This window comes from Equus caballus, chromosome 8 (assembly GCF_041296265.1).
Source record: "Equus caballus isolate H_3958 breed thoroughbred chromosome 8, TB-T2T, whole genome shotgun sequence".
Classification (NCBI taxonomy): Eukaryota; Metazoa; Chordata; class Mammalia; order Perissodactyla; family Equidae; genus Equus; species Equus caballus.
Window position 1 is genome coordinate 52,796,471 of NC_091691.1, and position 20,356 is coordinate 52,816,826.

At 37.3% G+C, this 20,356-nt stretch overlaps 1 protein-coding gene across 8 annotated transcripts in view; it reads right to left on the reverse strand.

Moving 5' to 3' along the window:
- DLGAP1 (DLG associated protein 1) overlaps positions 1-20,356 on the reverse strand; it is an 843,036-nt gene that overhangs the window by 661,443 nt on the left and 161,237 nt on the right. The window contains exon 3 of one of the 8 annotated variants that reach the window (XM_070220810.1): positions 13,000-13,066. The exons of the other annotated variants lie outside the window; for them this stretch is intronic. The gene's annotated coding sequence lies outside the window, so the exon portion shown is untranslated. The remainder of the gene's footprint in view (positions 1-12,999; positions 13,067-20,356) is intronic. 8 annotated transcript variants of the gene reach the window in all.

The window sequence follows — 20,356 nt, forward strand, 5'->3', positions numbered from 1 at the left end:
CTATTCTGTATTTCATTTCCCACACAGCCAAGAAGGCTTACTGAGCATCACTTTCTACTTATCTTATGCAAAGGAAGAAAAATATAGATACAAAGTTAAGTGGGAAAACATATATAATATTAAAATATTATACATTGCAACCAAATTATGACTCAGAAAAAATCAATACAATTTAATTGATTTCCTTTCAATGATTTCCCAATGATAATTCCTTATAGCCATACCTCCCCGTACCCTAGTGCACGTACCAAAATGAAAATATTCACAAAAAGAAAGAAAATAAAAGTGTGAAGGATGCACTAATTTCCTGGGCATTTGCTTTTTCCTTGAATTTGGAACCCTGTGTGATCTTAAATCTGTGGTGTTAGGAACGATGGGAGCCAAGCAGAGACTTCTTCCAATCCTTCTTTCTATGCTCCTAATACAAATCTCATGAAACACTGATGTTATAGCTGTTTTTCAAGTTAGGAACACTGCCAAGTAAATGCAGCAATACCTGTACGCAATTTTGTATTTTATTAGTCATTAAAGCAAAGGCATACATCTGAATATATTAGTCATACATACATGCAAGACATCAATGATTTCTGTTTCAGACAATGGCTGGTACACAACTGGATTCAAGGACTCCTAGCAATCATTTGCCCTCCAGAGGGTATGGAGCAAACCTCTGCAGTAGGGGGTTAGACTGAAACTACAACAGACAGAGGAGAAACGAGGTGGGAGAAGGAAGGGAAGCCGCAGAGTACTAGCAAAAGGAGCCGAGGGGATATGGATGTGGAATGTGGGACAGACCCAGAGAAATAATCCTGTACTGTTTCACTTGGAATATCTGTGTAAAAAGTCATTTAGAAGACAGTAAGTTAGACTTGTGCCCAAATCATACACAAATTGGATAATTTGAGGGTATAGAAGAAAGGGACAGATAAATTATTCATTAATTAAGTTCATCAACTTTCTCCCTATTAAGTGGTGGAGTTTGATCTGCAAGCTTTTACTGAAATTACATATCCAGTGGTGGTAGTGGCGAGGCTCAGCTACTGGGTCTGCATCACTCTGAAGAAGGAGGAAAGCGATCTGTAGAAATAAACCAAAATCCAAAGAAATCTAAAGAGCCCCTTGAGATTTACTGGGGTGGCTACTTGACCTATGTGTCATTACATTGTGTAACACCTAATATTTAGCGGCAAAGTTAATGTGCTTTGATAGACAATATAAATGGTAGAAATAATAATATAAAGAACAAAAATAATCTAAACAGTCACCTTTTGTCAAAGGGCTGATTGTGCCCTTAGAGAGAAGACAAGTGAATCAGTGGAACAGACAGTCCCCAAAACAAAACATCTACTGCCCATCAGAATAATCTCTCTGTACCAAGTCTACTACTATCTTTTATTGTTCTATTTTATGCATTAAGTTCTGTTACTGTCTATGGATTCTAGGCTATAATATCAGGACAAGAACTATTTTAAAGATAAAAACAAGTTTATATAATAAAGAGGACATGGTCTTGAAAATCAAGGAACTAGTACATACAATTTTAGGATCATGTAAGTTGAAAAGAAGGAGCATTTGTTTTTTGGTTAAACATTTAATAATATCTCTATTTTTGTCTAAAACAGAAAAGAAAATAAATTAACCATACCTTACCTAGGGGAATGTGTTCCAGTTTGTTTTGTTACACACAGACATATTAAATATAATTGAGCATCTGATACAGTTAAATTGCTTTTGTTACTTAATACTCATATTTCTAGATAAATATTAGATATATACTTTATATGGGGCAGATGAGTGGGAATCTTTCTCATGTAGTTTACAAAGCATCAAATTCTTCAGAACAACATATCTATGCTACTTTGCCCCAAAATGCGAAAACATGCTTGTCAGAAAGGTAAACAGCAAAGAGCTAAATTTGTGATTATACTAAAGACAAAGTCTGGATTCCAATGAGCTCATCAAGAACTAATGATAAGCATGCTGGTGACCTAGGTGAAATTTAATAATGCTAAGAAATGTCCATAGGTTAAATAAAATAAAAAGACATCAAGAAAGCATTGGAAAGTCTTGGCTGCAACATAGGCCATCTGAAAAAGACCTAGCATGTTAATTGGCTACACATTCAAATACATCAACAGTATGATATGACTTACCAAATGTTAACACAAATAGATGATGTTAATACAACTAGAGTCTGTAAAGAGAAAACACAAATCCCTTGTACTCCGATTTTGTCAGGAAACAACTAGAATATTCAGCTCAGTTTTTCGACCCCCATTTCAAGTGGTACATTGGTATCTAGAAGACATTCAGAGGATGCACATGATGGGAACAGAACTGAAAATATGTCATCGAGGGTGAGGAAGAAAGGGAGTAGCTGCTTAGCCTGAAAAGAAGCCAAACTCAGGAAAACAGGATAACCATCAAGTGGGACCCTGTGCCTCCCCTGATCCCCAACTCCCACAAATATACGGTGACCACACACAGTGCTCATGGCCTTCAGTGACCTGGCTTCACCCACCCCGCCAGCCTCAGTCATCTGCTCTCCATTTTAACTCTCTCTTGCCATCGGAGCTGCTTATAGTGTCCTGACACACACCACGACATCTCCATGCTTTTTTGTTGCTATTCTTTTTCTTAACGTGTCCTTTCACCTCTGCTTTCCTCCTCATCATTCAAACTCAAATCAAACTTACTCCAGAAAACATTTTTTGACCCTCTCTTTTCTACCTCCCTATCCCATCCAAAGTCTCTCCTCTGTGATCTTGTAGCATCCTGTGCATATTTTATATTATATACTTCATTAAAATGATCTATGCAAACTCTGTCTCTTGTAGCAGGTGTACTGGTAAGCAGAGATTCCATCTAACTTCTAGTGGCTGTAAACAGACATTTGCTGAACTGAGCTAACTGCCCATCGTGTTAAAAGGTGAATGAGCTTCATCAATCACAAATAATACTGAACTCCCATTAAGGGCCAGGCAGTATGCTAAGTTGGCTAAAATAAGAAAGAAAGAAAAAGTAAGCAGAAACTCTTATCAATAATGAACACCTTTTTAATAACTAGGTCTTTTAAAAAATGGAATAGAATGCCTGTTAAAGAAGTTCACTCACTATCATTGAAAGTGTCAGGAATGCTATATAAAAATTATTTCGGAGGCTGGCCTGGTGGTGTAATGGTTAAGTTCACGCACTCCGCTTTGGCGGCCCAGGGTTCGCAGGTTCAGACCCCAGGTACAGACCTACATACCATTCATCAAGCCATGATGTGTTGGTGTCCCACATACACAACAGAGGAACATCGGCACAGATGTTAGCTCAGGGACAATGTTCCTCAAGCAAAAAAGGAAGATTGGCAATAGATGTTAACTCAGAGCCAATCTTTCTCACCAAAAAAAGGGAAAAAAACTATTTTGGGGGCTGGCCCCATGGCCGAGTGGTTAAGTTCATGCGCTCCGCTGCAGGCGGCCCAGTGTTTTGTCAGTCCGAATCCTGGGCATGGACATGGCACTGCTCGTCGAGCCATGCTGAGGTGGCGTCCCACATGCCACAACTAGAAGGACCCACAACTAAGAATATACAACTATGTACCAGGGAGCTTTGGGGAGAAAAAGGAAAAAAAAGTTTTGAGGGGCCTACATATAAAAATTATTTCATGATTGGGAGACTGTATATAAAAATTATTTCATGCCTGGGAGGCTTAGACAATTAGGTACTTTCTAAGATCCCTCCCAACACTAAGATTCTATATTCTCTTCTCCTATACCTCTTTTCCTTGTCATGGGTGAGAGAAATATATCCATCTGCGCCTGTAAATAACATATTGATGGCTATGTAGCTCTACATTTAGTTAAAACTAAAGCTACTCAAAGAAGGCTTTTGCTGCAGAGTAGCAGGATACAGCCAGAAAGCAACCTGCAAAATATGAGCTAGTACTTAGCACTTCTGTCTAATTTTCGTAACTAATGAAGTAAAAGTACTTCATGTGCAATCTGTGTGTGAGTGTGTGCACAACATGTGTGCCTGCACGCATGAGGGCGTATATTTGTTTCTGTGGGTTCTATTATCAGAAATTACTGGAGAGAAAATAATGAACACTAACCGTGCTTTCTTGCATTATCATGAAACAGTGGCCACACTTAAGAACAAATAAACGATTGCATTTTGTACAAAGTGACACTAAACTGAGTAACTGTTAGCATTTAATGAATTGCAAGGAAACAAGAATAAAACCGGCCATTGCTCAAATGAACTACTCATTCGGGGTCCAGCAGATTAAGGAATGGATTTTAAAATCTTCACAGACACAGCAATATGCAGGCAATTTGTGGGCAGCACAGCAGAGTGGTAATAAGCAAGTACTCTGTGCCCAACCTCTCTGGGCTGGGACCAGTAATCAATAGCTGTGCGGCCCTGGGCAACTTATTTAACTTCAATATGCCTCGGTTCCCTATCCATAAAATGGGGATAATATTACCTACCTAATAGATTTGTGAGGAGCACTGAATGAGATGAGCCCTGTAAAGCACTAAGAACAGTGTTGGCACATGGTAAGTTTTCACAAATATTAGCTGTTATTATACCAGCACACATTGCCATACCAAGTGGTTCCACTTCTACCAGTACAAAATAACATGTCATTACTTACTAGTTAGTTTTTATTTGCCTGGTTAGATTCAAAGTTGTGGAATCATGATCATTAGAGATACAGTAAATTACATTCCTTCCTACCAAGCTTTTCAGTTCCAGGCTAAGTACCTACCTTATAGCTTTATTAAGATAATTAAATGAATTAATAATGACAAAGAGCTTAGAATGGTGCTTTCACTAGTTAGGTACTCTCATTATTATCATACCTTCTTATAAAACATGTAAAATTAACATTTAATATTGTGCATAAAGCCAATCTCTTCTATATCTGTCAGTAACTAAGCTTGAGGGCAAAGACGGCTTCTGAAGATGAACTATTTTCAGATGGAGAAGAATATTGGCTAGTGATTCCTAGAACTGTAGAGGACAGCGAAGGGGCTCAAGAAAGGGAAGATGGACTCAGATTATGCACAGGGAACTAGAAAAATGTTGACAAAAACTGGAACAGGCAACTCAGAGAGATGGTGGAATCTCCTGAGAAAAACTGACACGTACTTAGCTGGAGTGGGTGGCCATTGCTTGCACCAACTGAAGAATTTTAGTAGATATGGAAGGCAGAATAATAGCTCCAGAGATGCTTGTGTCCTAAGACTTAGAACCTGTGAATATGTTAGGTTACATGGCAAAGGGGAATGAAGGTTGCAGGTGCAATTAAGGTTACTAATCAGCTAATCTTAAAACAGGAAGATTATCCTGGATTACCCAACTTGGAACAATGTAAGCACAAGGGTCCCGAAAAGTAGAAGAGGGAAGCAGAAGCGTACCAGAGAGATGGCAGCACGGGAAGAACTCAACCAGCCACTGTTGGCTTTGAACATGCAGGAAGTGGCCGTGAGCCAAAGAATGAGGGCTGCCTCTAGAAGATGGCAAAAGCAAGGAAATGGATTCTCCCCTGGAGCCTCCAGAAAGGAACTCAACCCTGCTGACACTTTGATTTCAGCCCAATGAGACTTGTGTCAGACTTCTGACCTCCTGAATCATAAGATAATAAATCTGTGTTGTATTAGGCCACTAAGTTTGTGGTAACTTGTTACAGCAGTGATAGAAAACTAACACATTGGCATCATTCTACATTGCTTTTAATAACCTGAAATGCAGTTATACCCTAGGTGAGATTTAATAAATTCTTCCATTAGTTTAAATGTATTCTTATTCAAATTTGCTTGAAGTATTATATTTAAATAATGTTTAAATAAAATAAATATTAAATAAAGTGCAAATATAAAGAAAAACATAAAGAAAGATTTTATAAATGGCTCTAAAATCTGACCTACTGCAAAATGAATGGCCAAAGAAGACAAATAAAATTTTAGATGAAAAATACTTTAATTTTCCTTGAAATTCTAAGTTTAATAAAGGCGGGACCTATCTCTGTCTTGCTTATTTTATTTGGTACCTGATGTCTAGAACTTAAATATTTATAAAACAAATACATAAATGAATATATATTTGATCAACTATGGTTTACGCTCTGAAAGGGGGTTGCCATCAAATTTGAAAGGTGTTCTTTGTACATCATCTTTTGCATTTTTAATTTTTTTTACTTTTGAATAGATTCCAGTTACTTAAGAACATTAAATTACATAAACAAGAAGACATACAAACATATCCCTCTAAATGAACAACTCCCTACTCATTAAAAAGTTTGGTTAATGTTGAATTAATTATTATGCTATAGACTGAATGTTGGTGTCCCTCCAAAATTACTGTGTTGAAACCTAATCCCCAATGTGACAGTATTTGGAGGTGAGGGCTTAAGGAGGAAGTTAGGTCATGAGGTTGGAGCCCAGTAGCGCTCTTGTAAAAGAGACCCCACAGAGCTCCCGGGCTCCTCTGGCCATATGAGGACACAGTGAGAAGACAGCCACTGTGAACTAGAAAGCGGGCCCTTCCCAGACAGGGAATCTGCCAGCACCTTGGTCTTGGACTTCTCAGCCTCCAGAACTATGAAAAACAAATGTGTGTTGTCTATAAGCCACGCTGTCTATGGTACTCTGTTATAGCAGAACTGCTTAAGACATATCAATTATAATGAAAACAAATAATCATTTTCTAATCAAAGGTTCTTTGTACAGCACACACAAAGATATTTTCCCACAACTTCTTATAAATAGGTCATATGTGCTTTGTTAAATTTTATTCAGGAGGGCAAGGGTTATGGTAGGCAAAATCAATTATAAAATGAAAAATCCATAAAGTCTGTCCAGCAGATTCTTGCTTTTTTTAGGAAAAAGGTGGTACGATTCCATGCAGCCAGGGAAGTCCTTGTACACTGAACTAAAAATAAATGGGGAAAGAGGGAGGCGGAGAGTACATCTTCACACAGGAATCATTTTAGGCCAATAGTTCATTTCCTCATCACCACACTCAGATCCCTCTAAGCCATCAAATGTCTGTGCTAGGCTCAGCTCCCACAATGAGCCCATATGCTGAGATCTAGACCAGCGAGAGGAAGGCAGCCCAATTTCTTTGTTTTCCGGGCAACATTGTATATGACTTGCTCTTGGTGCTTGACGATCTCCCTATCGTGGCTAGATTATTGCCCTTGTCGCCATAACTGGTTCATAAGATTCATTCTCCACCTGCATTTACACTTCAGCTCTGTACCCTACCTCTGCCTTGTCTCTACCTCCCCCGAGGCTGGACTTCCGCCCAGGCTGTCTGCCACCTGGCTTCTCAGAATCCCTGCCTTGAGCCAAATCCTGATAGGACTTGTTACTTTCACTTGCCCTTTTCCCAACTTTTAGCAGTGAAGGCTGGGAAATGACAGGGAAATGCAGGCTAAATCTAGATTAAATAAGCCAGGGCCTGGGGACCTTGAGTTGAATTGACAGAACCTGAGGTTCTCAGTCTTTCGAACTGGTTCTGGAAGCTCAACTCCAGCAGATGCAAACTGGAAGCTGTGGGAAGGCAGCAGGGTTTTCTCCAGGTGCACCAACTGCCACTATGGCCCTACACAAAACCACAAAGAAGGCAGAATTTGTCTAGGGAATCTTTCAATCTCACCTTTGAATTTCCTTTTGTGCTTTTCACCTGCTTTCCAATATTTCTCTGACTATACAATAAATACCTACCTAGAACTTCCCAAATTCCCCCTCGTTTCTCCCTGTGCATCAGTTAAAACTCTTTCTCTCAAAGAATGACAGATTTCTGGTAAGTCTTAATCCAGTTAACACAATTAACACTAAATTGTTCAGTATGCAGAACTCTCCTGTGACATTTTGCTTCTTAAAATGTGATTATTAGTCTCAATAATTTAATGCAACCTAAAATTTGTAGAATATATTAGAGATCATTTTGCCCAGGGAGCCAGTTTTCTTTCAGCTGATTTTCCAAAATAAATTATATTGAAAAAACTACCCCATTAGCACCAACCTCCAACACTTCACCTCTGTAAATAACTCTACACTCCACCTAACTTTACAACAAACAGTCTTCAATTTGGGAAGAATGAGATTTTGAGTTTGCCACAGATAAAGCATAAATAGACTCCACTAATTGCTTGCTTGGATGATAAAGAAAACAATGAAATGGAACTAGGGAGCATAGAAAATCAATGTAACAGCAATTTAGGGTACAAACGCTCATCCTAAGAACTAGAGGACTCCTAGTGGGTTCAGTCACTCCTGAGTGTCTTAACGAGTTAACTGGTCAGCATAGAACAGGTCAGGGCTGACTGTACAGGTCCTTGGCTTCCTTGCTCACTTTATTCTTTATTTCAGCAATCATGGGCATTCCTACTCAAAGGCTAGAAGAAGAAGAGGAGAAAATAAAGTAAGATAATTATTTCAACTGTTTTTTCATACCTCCAGTAAACTGCATGGGGAGAAAGTTAAAACTAAATGAGATTTAGGTGAATTTCAGAAGATTATATTTATCCATGTCTTATGACAAAAATGAACAGGAATCAACTGCATTCCGTGTAAACAAGCTCTGTCATCTTTTTATATGAAGACTTCCAAAATCAGCATGTGGGCTATACGTATACCTTTCCATAACTTATTAGGTGATATAACCAAACAAACAATAGTAATTTTTACATAAATTGGACGTTCTGGGCAAGTCTGATGTCCGTCTCAGGCATGGGTTTACTAATGTGCCTGCTCGCTGGTTATCTGAATTAGCTGAACAATATTTACTGACCCTATCGCACCTATTCTCTTTTCCTTTTGCCTTTTTCTTATGTTTATATATTGGTTTGGGACATTTTATGAGACTAGCTTTTCACAAACACAACGATCCTAGTGAGATAGTTAGGAGATCAATATTTGCTTCTATCACTGTAATGTAAGGTAAATGCATATCTATATCTTATAAATCTAATATTTCAGTCAACTGTTGTCTTAATCCTATGATTAATGCTACATGCTACCTGCACACTAACTCTCCTAATCTTTGGAACTTCTAATTTGTAGCAAAGATGGATGAGCTATCAGTGGGAAACTATAAAGATTACTTGCTATTTATCTTTCCCTTGCAGAAATACTTTATTGCCTATAAAATTACTTTGGCAAACTCCACAGTTACATTGTCTGCTTATAATGTTTAACGAGAAACTTCTCCCCGCCTATATATTTTTTTAACAAACACTAGAGTTGGAAGCTATGCTAGTAATCATAAACTCCAATCTTGCAACCAAAGGAAGTATTCCTGTCAGATGATGTATTAATTATCTATCTATTACTTGAGTTTGAGAGCTTATATATTGTTGAAATTATTGGAATACGCAAGTTTCAATTTGATTTCTATTGTTGGAACTCTTAAAAAGAATAAAGACAGCATCTTAAAATAATTTTATTCTATGGTATGGCTAAATAGAAAGCATACCAGGGAAGTAAAAATAGTGAAGGAAGGAAAAAAGGAGATATGAATGTAGACAGACAGGAGTAAATGCTTACTCGATGCTGTCAGGTATCAGGATAATAATTTAGCCAGCTACTCTTGCCACACCTACCATATTTCATCTCTCCTCCCTTCTCTCCTCATAGTGCCAGGTTAACCTTTTACTTTCTAGTTTTAGAGTCAGAGTTGTGGGTTAGAGCTGTTTTAATGTCCTATGACTACAGTTCCATTTATGCCATTTGCACCAAAATCTGGAAGAATTGTTAGGTGTCTGTAAGAATTGTTGAGATAGTAAATATAAAAACTATTATGTTGAGAAGGAATAACTATTTAACTTGAAATACTGCACAAATACATATTGTTATTTTAAAGATAGTATGTTCTACGTCTGCTTATCGCCTAAAAAATATAAGAATTAATGGACTAAAATCAATTATTTAGTAAATTTTTAAGTTGTTCCAATGTCAATTTTAAGCAATTACACATTAGAGAGGAAATCAGTGAAGAATAAGATCAATGATATAAATCATAATGATATTTAAAGAGTTCTTTCATTCACTGCTGTGTTATATATAACTGTTCTTGCCTAGTGATTGGCAGGTATTTGGAGATAATTTGAACAAGGTTTTTAGTAATGCCATATGTCAGAATTATGAATTATTAAAAATTGGTAAGTCAGAGTAGTCAGTGACTAACTGTTAGAATATTAGGAAATCATTTTTATAAATCTATTGCTATTTATTGAATTTCTGCCAAACCACAGTAAGATAAGAGTAAGCACATCCAAGAAATACCAGCTTGACCTTTCCACACGTCTATTTAATTTTCACATGATACTGAGTCTAAAGTTGATTCTCTGAAAGTAGAAATAATTTCCTTTTGGGAAACAAAATAGAACTGCCATTCATATTCTAATGTTATTTTATTTTCACTTAGAAAAAAAACCATTGCAAAGGAACATTGAAAAAGTCTATTATTGTCACAATCATGAAGGAAAAATGGCAAACGATAAGTCTAGTAACTGAACATCACAGACATTCTACAAATGCATAAATTTATCTAGAAAAGTCCACATCTAACCATGATGACTAGTTGCAAAACTAGATTTCTGAAATAATTTTATCCTGAAGTTTTCTCTCTTTTAAATTGTTTCTAGGGTCCTGCCCCATGGTAAAGTGGTAAAGTTCGCGGGCTGCACTTTGGCGACCCAGAGTTTCACAGGTTCAGATCCTGGATGCAGATCTAGCACCGCTCATCAAGCCATGCTGAGGCAGCATCCCACATAGCACAACCAGAAGGCCCTACAACTATAATATACAACTATGTACTGGGGGGCTTTGGGGAGGAGAAGAAGAAGAAGGAAAAAAAGAAGATTGGCAACCGGTGTTAGCTCAGCTGTCAATCTTAAAAAAAAAAGACAAAATTGTTCCTAACGTCCTTTTTCTTGCTCTTCTTTAGAAATGGCTTTCCTAGTGCAGCTTGTTTCACGTTAGCAAGCTAATGATTGAAATACAAACTCATGCTCTTCATGATAGGATCCTTCACATTTTATAGTAATATCATTTTAATTTGTTCAGCAGCTCTGTGTGAAAATTTAGTGTCAGACAAAATGATCACAATTTCTCTCACTAGAGGAACCAGATCTCTCTGAGAAAATCAGTTTTGCAGACGGGGCACACTGCTGCATTGTTCAAAGTAATGCTGTGTGACCACCACAGGGCAAATTCACTAACACTCGGCACCTCTCAGGTAGACCGTGTTGCAGTGTTTTTGTTTCATTTTGTCTTCTTCATGGCTGTAGCCTATTGAGAGTAAAATGCACAACAGAACCTCATTCTGCTAGTAGTCAGGAGACATCCTGTTCTCAGTCAGCGAACTTTCTCCTGCCATCTCCTGGGTCACTGTGTATCCCAGAATCTCAAATGGTACCATTTTGGAGAATAGAGAAGTACAAAATATTTAGTATAAGACAAATGATCTGGTAATTTAAAACTTCAGGAAATATTTTTTCATGATAATAATTCATTTCGTGATAAATTCATATTCCACTAAAATGGAATATTTTGGTGGTTGCATCACAAGAAAGTAATAATTTTTAAATATTTGTAATGTTTTTCTTAAGAGGAGCTCTCATTGAACATGAAGGGCCTTACAAAAAACCAACTATACCACAAAAAAGAGAATCACTATTTTTCCTCTATAACAAAAGAACTATCTTTTAGATTATTTATTATATTTGGAAAATGGAAACTCCTAACTCCCCTCACTCTAAATTAAGTTCCCAAAACCTCTGACAAGCATTCTATGGCTATTGCTAATAGATTCCATTTTTTTATTCAGTAGTCAGATGCTTTTTGGTAAGCTTACTTTGCAAAAGTAAAGTTCCAAGAACAATTTTCTATAGAATTCCAGCCATGCATTTTGTGTAGCCATGTCTCAGATGCTCTCCTCAGAGAGAGAATAATATTTCTTATTCACCATGTCCTTTTGTCGTTTGGTCCAATCACTCTAATATTTAGGAAGTAACAGTTTTCATAAGGGCATTTTCCTTTCCCTGTGGATTATGTTCTACAGCACAGACACAGGATTTCAGAGGCAGCTCTCCTGACTCATTCCAGAAGGGCCAAAGACCTGCTGACTCAAAACCCATCTATAAACTGGGGATATTCCTGATTTAGACACTGGTCTGAGATTCTTGGGGTAAAGGGATGCTTTTCTTCATTTGGAACGGAGTTTCTGCAAAATGGTTGCACACTGGAACCATTTGGGAACACTTTATAAAGAACTCAAGCCCAGACCCAATGCCCAGAGATCTGATTTAATTGGTCTGGGGTGAGGCCCAGGAGCCAAGATTTTACATCTCCCCAGGTATTTCTCATATGTAACCATGGCTGCAAACCTCTAGAACAACATTTACCAAGACTTGACACTGATGATCCTGCCTTTTATACTATAACACACTTTCACATACATGAGTTGACAGGAGATAAGGCAACCTCAAAAAAAATCCTTTGTCTGTTATTCTTTGGGGACAATTAGTATGGATGAAAGAATTCTCCAGATAAGAGAAAACTAGTCTGTCAATGCTGAAATAGTAAATATTTAACTATTTTTGTTGGAAATCTTTCTAATAAATATTACATAATTCCTTGCCCTGAAGAAAATATACTAAACATACTTTAATGTTTTCTTGATGGCTCAATATCACCACTGCAGACATCTGTGATTGTATTATCTTGTCTTTGTGATATATAGGCACCTCTACTAAATGGTCTCAGTTTTGAAAGGATTGGGGGTAATGATTCTTATGATTCATCAGTCCCAATGATTACTTCTTAGTATTTTTAACTGTCTGACCTCACCCATCCATTTCCCTTTGCTTTGCTTTTGCCCTTCCTGCTTCTAATCTAATGATGCCAATATTGATTATGCTGAAATGACTGAATATAACTTGAGAAGGCCTTAAAGCCTGCAAGATCAGGTAATCATGCTTATTAAATCAAGTACCTTGGATGATGCATACAATCCACGGTCAGCAGACTCTGCTGTGAGAACAACAGGGATGTCTATTCTCCTGCAAAGGAAAGCATGTGGACACTATGACCAAATTCTCCCTGAAATTATTTAACAATATTTTTCCTTTCATGACTGTATTCAGGACAATTTAATTTGGCAGAAATTTGACTGCTAGATAAATAGGATATTCTTACATTAAAAATCTAGATTAAAAGAGCCTTGATCTGAATGAGAGATGACTGGAAGTTTCATATAATAAGGAGATGTCCCTGAATATGAGCTGAAGCACTGCCATCCTTCCTGAATGCAAACTAACCCTAACTAAGAATCCCTCTGTCTGATGAAGGACCGGGAGATTGCCCTGTATATAATCCAGTTGATTGCAAAATGACCCAAATAAGAGAAATAACTAAAAATGTAAAGAGAGTGAACACATCTATAGATGACATTTCACAAAATATAGTAACTCAACAACTCTTCCAAGTAGAGGTTCCAGAATTAGTGAGAAAAAATACTACTAGATACAATTACCAAATTTACAGTCCATGTGTATCTCAGCATATTATGCTGTTATCCTCTGAGCTATAATTTCTAATTATGATTTCAATCCAAATCAGAGAACCTAATTTGTAGTTTGGAAAAGATCAGAAGCGGCAGATTGGATTGCACAAAATATTCATCATTAGTCCTAGGTCTAGCTCTAACTCCCAAACACTGAGGTGAATGAGCAATAACTGTGCTAGAAGGTAAGTCAAACAGCCTCATGCAAAGAAAAACCATGTGAATTGCTTGAAAATGCACATATTCATGGTTCCTAGGGGTTTTTTTTTTTTGCATGTGGAGTACATCATCTTTGCAGGGTATATTCCAATTTTATGCAGGTAGAATAATATTTGCATGAATAGTATTAAATGGTATTGATAGTATTAAAATATTACACAGATGGTCCCCGACTTACGATGGTTCAACTTAGGATTTTTCAACTTTACAATGATGAAAGGGATACCCACTCAGTAGAAATTTTACTTTGAATTTTGAAGTCCGGCTTTTTCCCTGGCTAGCAATATGCAGTAGGGTTCTCTCTCATGTTGCTGGCAGTGGTAGCGAGCCACAGCTCCCAGTCAGCCCTGTGATCACGAGCGTGAACAACCGATAGGCTTTCAACCATTCTGTACCTAGACAACCATTCTGTTTTTCACTTTCAGTGCAGTGTTTAATAAATTACATTTGATATTCAACCCTTTCTTATAAAATAGGCTTTATGTTAGATGACTTTGCCTAAGTGTGGGCTAACGTCAGTGTTCTGAGCATGTTTAAGGTAGGCTAGGCTAAGCTATGCCGTTAGGTAGGTTAGGTGTATTAAATACATTTTCAACTTATGATATCTTCAACTTAGGATGGGTTTATTGGGATACAACCCCATTGTAAGTTAAGGAAGATCTGTTCAAGAAATATATATTTATCAAATTTCTTAGAACTATATAATTCTTTGCCTACTTTTGTCCTTAAAACTGCTTCTGAAAAACTCTCACCTATAAACTGCTGTAAGATTTCCTCATCTGTCGCCTTTTAGAAGAATCCATCAAAAAATCACGATGTAAGGTGTGATGTGATTTCAGTTTATTCTACATTTTGTGTTACTTGGGTTAAAGTAAGTAGAGCTTTTATATATGAAATATATACAGAATATGAGATGAATATATGTCCTCAAAAAATAATATCCCTGAGGCAGAATTCCCTGTAAAACACACAGAGCAACCAAGCACCCATGGGCTCTATGTTTCTATCTAATATCGCTATCTGCCCTGTGAAGTCACAACAGCTCCAAAACACCTAAAAATATTAGAGTTGGCAAATAACAATCTCGCTGAGCCCCTGGCCTCCAAGCTGTGTTTTGCAAATCAAGACTATTCTTCTGCTATCAGCAGGCCAACATGGGATCCAACTCTGTTGACAGAGATGGTACTCTTTGGAACACCAAATGAGATAAAGAGCAAAAGAGACACAGATTCAATGAATGTAAAAGCATTTCCTGCTTACCTTAACTCTCCTTCTCCCCCTCAAGGAAAACATTTGTAATGGGTTGAATTATGCCCCCCAAAAAGATATGTTCAAGTCTGGATGCCTGGTATCTGCGAATGTAACCATATTTGCAAATAGGTCTTTGTAGATATAATTAGTTGTGATGAGATTGCATTGGATTAGGGTAGCCCCAAATCCAGTGACTGGTGTCCCTGTAAGAAGAGGAAAGGATACACAGAAATACACAAGAGAAGAAGGTCATGTGAAGACAGAGGCAGAAATTGCAGCTACAAGGCAGAGCACAGTAAGGATTGTCAAGAGCCAGCAGACGCTGGGAAGAGTCAAGCAAGTCTTTAGAGAGAGAGAGAGAGTGGTCCTGCCAACACCTTGATTTTGGACTTCTGGCTTCTAGAACTGTGAAAGAATAAATTTCTGTTGTTTGAAGCCCCCCAATTTGTGGTCATTTGTTATGGTAGCCCTAGGAAACTAACACGGCATTGAAACCTAAACTTCCTGTTTTAACAAGTTTGGGAGGGAAGAAGGGAAACAATCCCTCCTTAACCTCTCACCATGTTGGGAAATGACTTGATCTCTTACACTGCCAACCCATCCCAGCTTTTCCCTCCTGCATCCCCAGCACCCACAGGTCTCTTCTTGGAGGTTCGCTTTTCTTTTCCTGGTTTTGGTGGAACCAGAAAATCCCTCCAACACTTCACCCTGCACCACTAGCAATTATCTGACGTATGTTCAAAGCACAGCATTACAATTATGTTTGCATGCTGACTTTACAGTTTGTGGGATTTTTAAATCCTTTAGTGATAATAAAATCATATGCAAGTCTGATTGCAGATCTGTATTTTACAATTTTAAGTAAATATAAATAAAAGTGTTGCCAATAAACATTTCTAGTTTTCCTAGATTGGGCATTATGCAGGAAAAGATTGTCCACTATGTGGGATGGAACAACAAACTTTCCTTCGGGGCATGCCTGACCCTAGACTGTATGAGGAGTTTCTTCTGAGATAATGAGATAGCACTTCTTTTTGGTTACATCCAAATTTACACCAATAGCTGGTAAGAATATATTCCATCAGAAAAAAGTTAAAACTCAGAAGAGGCTTACCAAAGACACTCACATACTTTCCCAGTTGAACTGAGATCGTCCTGGCATTACCCAGCTAGTCAGTAGTACTGCTCTTTCCCCATGATTTACTACAGGGAATGTCTTCTGCAAGACTTAGTGGCCCTGACTGAGCAGAGGATGCCAGGCATTTGCTGGCTGTACACAGATAACTGACAATTATACTGGACTGATGGAGATTTGTGGACTTCTTTTCTTTCTCCATCTACTGACTGACCATTTTTTCCTTTACTCTGTTCATTAGATTCCCTGCTAAAGAACAAAACTCAGACACGTTAATTTTATCAGTTGCCCTCATATAACATTAAAAAAGAGAAGACATGTTATCATGTTATTTTGTTAAACTAAGATTTGCAGCTATTCAGTGGATTCCATTTGTCTACGCGAATTCTGTTCCCCATCACTTTTTTTTAAACAGCTTTCTTATGAAATAATTCACACATCATTCAATTCACCCATTTAAATTGTATAATTCAATGTTTTATAGTATAGTCAAAGATATATGCAACCGTTACTACAGTCAATTTTAGAACATTTTCCTCATCTCTAAAACAATCCCCGTACCCTTTTGGCTATCATCTCCCCACCCCAACCTCCTATCATCCCCGTGCCCTGCAGCCCTAAACAAACATTAATCTGCTTTCTGTCTTTATAGATTTCTGTCTTCTGGACATTTCATATGAATGGAATCATATAATATATAGTCTTTTGTGTCTCGCTTCTTTCATTTAGCATAAAGTTTACAAGATCCATCCATGCTGCGGCACGCAGCAGTACTCCATCGCTTTTCATGGCCAAATAATATTCTATGGATAGAACACATTGTTTCTTTATCCATTTGTCAGCTGATAGACATTTTAGTTGTTTCTACCTTTTGGCTATTAGGAATATAAACATAAGTGTACAAGTTTTTATGTGGACATATGTTTTCATTTTTCTTGAGTACAGAAATAGGAGTGGAGTTGCAGGGTCATATAGCAACTCTACGTTTAATCATCTGAAGAACCGTCAGACTATTTTCCAAAGCAGCTGCACCATTTTACATTCCCACCAGCAGTTTGAGAGTTTAGATTTCTCCACATCCTAGCTACCTTGTTATCATCTGACTTGTTATTTACCTCACATTGTGCTCATTGTGCGTTTGATCTGCATTTCCCTGATGACTAAAGATATTGAGGATCTTTTCACGTGCTTACTGGTCATTTGTATACCTGCCTTGGAGACATCCTTTGCCCAATTTTTAATTGCATGGTCTTTTTATTATTGAGTTGTCAGAATTCTTTATATATTCTAGATACAATTCCCTTATCATATACGACTTGCAAATATTCTCTCCCATTCTTTGGGCTGTCTTTTCACTTCCTCTGTGGTGTCCACTGGAGCACAAAAGTTTTTAATTTTGATAAAGTCCAATTTACCTATTTCTTGTTGTTACTGTTGATGCTTTTGGTGTCATGTCTAAGGATCTTTTGCCAAATCCAACGTTATGAAGATTTATCCGCATGTTTTCTTCTTATAGTTTTAGTTCATATATTTAGGTCTGTGATCTATTTTGAGTTAATTTTTATAAATCCAATTTGTTGCTGTACAATTGTCCATAACAGTCTCTTACGTTTTTTATTTTTGTAAAATTAGTGGTAATATTCCCACTTTCATTTCTGATTTTAGTAATTTTAGTCTTCTCTCTTTTCCTTGGTCAGTCTAGCTATAGGTTTGTCAATTTTGTTGATGTTTTCAAATCACCAGCTCTTAGACTCATCAATTTTCTCTATCATTTTTCTATTCTCTATTTGACTAATTTCTGCTTGAATCTTTATTTCTTCTTTCTCCTTGCTTTAGATTTAACTTGCTCTTTATTTTTCCATTGTCTTAAAGTAAAAGGTTAGTTATTGGTTTAACACTTTCTTCTTTCGAAAGAGAGCATTTATAGCTATACCTTTCCCTCTAAGCAAGGCTTTATCTGCACTGCAGCAATTTTAGTGTGTTCTGTCTTCATTTTCGTTCATCTCAGAGTATGTTCTGATTTCCCTTTCTTTTTTTTTAAAGATTTTATTTTTCCTTTTTCTCCCCAAAGCCCCCGAGTACACAGCTGTATGTTCTTAGTTGTGAGTCCTTCCAGTTGTGGCATGTGGGATGCTGCCTCAGCACGGCTTGATGCGTGGTGCCATGTTGGCACCCAGGATCCAAACTGGCGAAACCCTGGGCCGTTGCAGCAGAGCGCTCGAACTTAACCACTCAGTGACAGGGCTGGCCCCTGATTTCCCTTTTGATTTCTTCTTCAACCCACTGGTCATTAGGAGTTTGCTGCATAATTTCCATATATTTGTGAGTTTCCCAAATCTTTTACTGCTACTGATTTCTAATTTCATTCCACTGTGATCAGAGAACATACTTTGTATTATTTCTAGCCTCTTAAAATTAGTGAGGTTTGCTTTACAGCCTAACTTCTGGTTTATCTTGGAAAATGTTCCATTTCCCTGTCACTTTGGATAGTCAAAAATTTACCCAATATCTTTAGTGTAAATTAAAGCCTAAGTAATTTACACCTACTTCTCCACTAGGATATGACTTGCATTAGAGGCTTTAGTATTAAGATCAGGCTGTGTTTACTCAAATGTAAAGGAACCTTTACAAGGTTCAAGTAGATGTAAACAACCTATCCATGCAGGAGGGCTTCATTTTAAGGAAGTGCAGAACCTGGTACTTGTTGCAATTCAATCAAATCATTATTCTGATAGCTATGATTGAGGAACCCTCAACTATAATTGAGTATTTATTTATTTTTTGCTGAGGAAGACTCACCCTGAGCTAACATCTGCTGCCAATCTTCCTCCTTTTCTTTGTTTGAAGAAGATTAGCTCTGAGCTAAGATCTGTGGCAGTCTTCCTCTGTTTTGTATGTGGGTCACTGTCACAGCATGGCTGACAAGTAGTGTAGGTCTGCACCTGGGATCCGAACCCACAAACCTGGGCTGCCAAAGTGGAGCACACTGAACTTAACCACTTGGCCACAGGGCCAGCCTTTTATTGAGTATTTAAATACAGAGGTCTAAATGCGTAACAAGTAGAAATGATGAAATAAAACCAGTTCTTAACCATGAATATTCCAAGACAAATGAGACTTTGCTGATCAATTAAGATGAACACATTGGTATTATGCAACTAAATAATTTGCATCACCCATGCCCCCTGAGCCATCACTTTTTGAAATTTAAGAAAAAATTCTTCCCAGGAATTTGTCTGAAATGGGACTGACTTCTCATTTGGGCAGTTGGTGAATTAATCTGGAAATATATAATAACGTTATCTCTATCTGGTGCATACTATAATCAGTTTTATAAATTGTAGTTAATAATAATGAAACAGGATCAAAACACATTTTAAAATTTTATGCTTTTCATTACTTTCATTAATGCATCTGGTCCCCATTATTTCTCTAGCATCTTCAACCACTACTGTCCACTCACTCCACTCCAGCAACACTGGTTACTTTGCTATTCCAGGAACTCTCCCGTTTTGGCACTGGGTGTTCCCTCTCCAAGGAATACTCTTTCCTCAGACAGCCACATGGTGAATTCCTCACTTCCTTCAAGCCTTTGCTCAAGTGTCACCTTCTCAAAGAAGTGTATATGTATTAAAAATCCTATTTAAAATTTCAACCTACCCCTATATCTCTCCTTATGCCTGGAACTCTTGATTCCCTTACTAATAAAAAATTTCCATATTGCACAGAATTTATCATTTTCTAATAGACTATATAATTTACTTGTTTATTATGTGTATTTTTTTGGTCCTTCTCTCCTTGCTAGAATGTAAATCCTAAGGAAATGGGATTTTAGCTATTCTTTTTTTTTTCCTCTTAAATATCATAAGTGCCCAGAACACAGCTTGGCTCATTCTCATAAGAAATAGTTATTGAGCACATACTATGTGCTACCCATTGTGCAGAGCCATATTGTTACATTGTGTGTAAAAACTCATATGTTTTCTATTTTTGTAGAGTTTATCTTTGAGTGGGAGAGATGGACATTAATCAATAGTAACCCATAACAAATTGTAAACTGAGATACATATGTATTTTGAAGGAAATAGTGCTATGGAAATACAACAAAGGAACAGCTTCTGTATTTGGAGGTAGAGTTCATTGGTTAGGAAAGCTTTTGCTCAAATATCAGAAAATTATTCT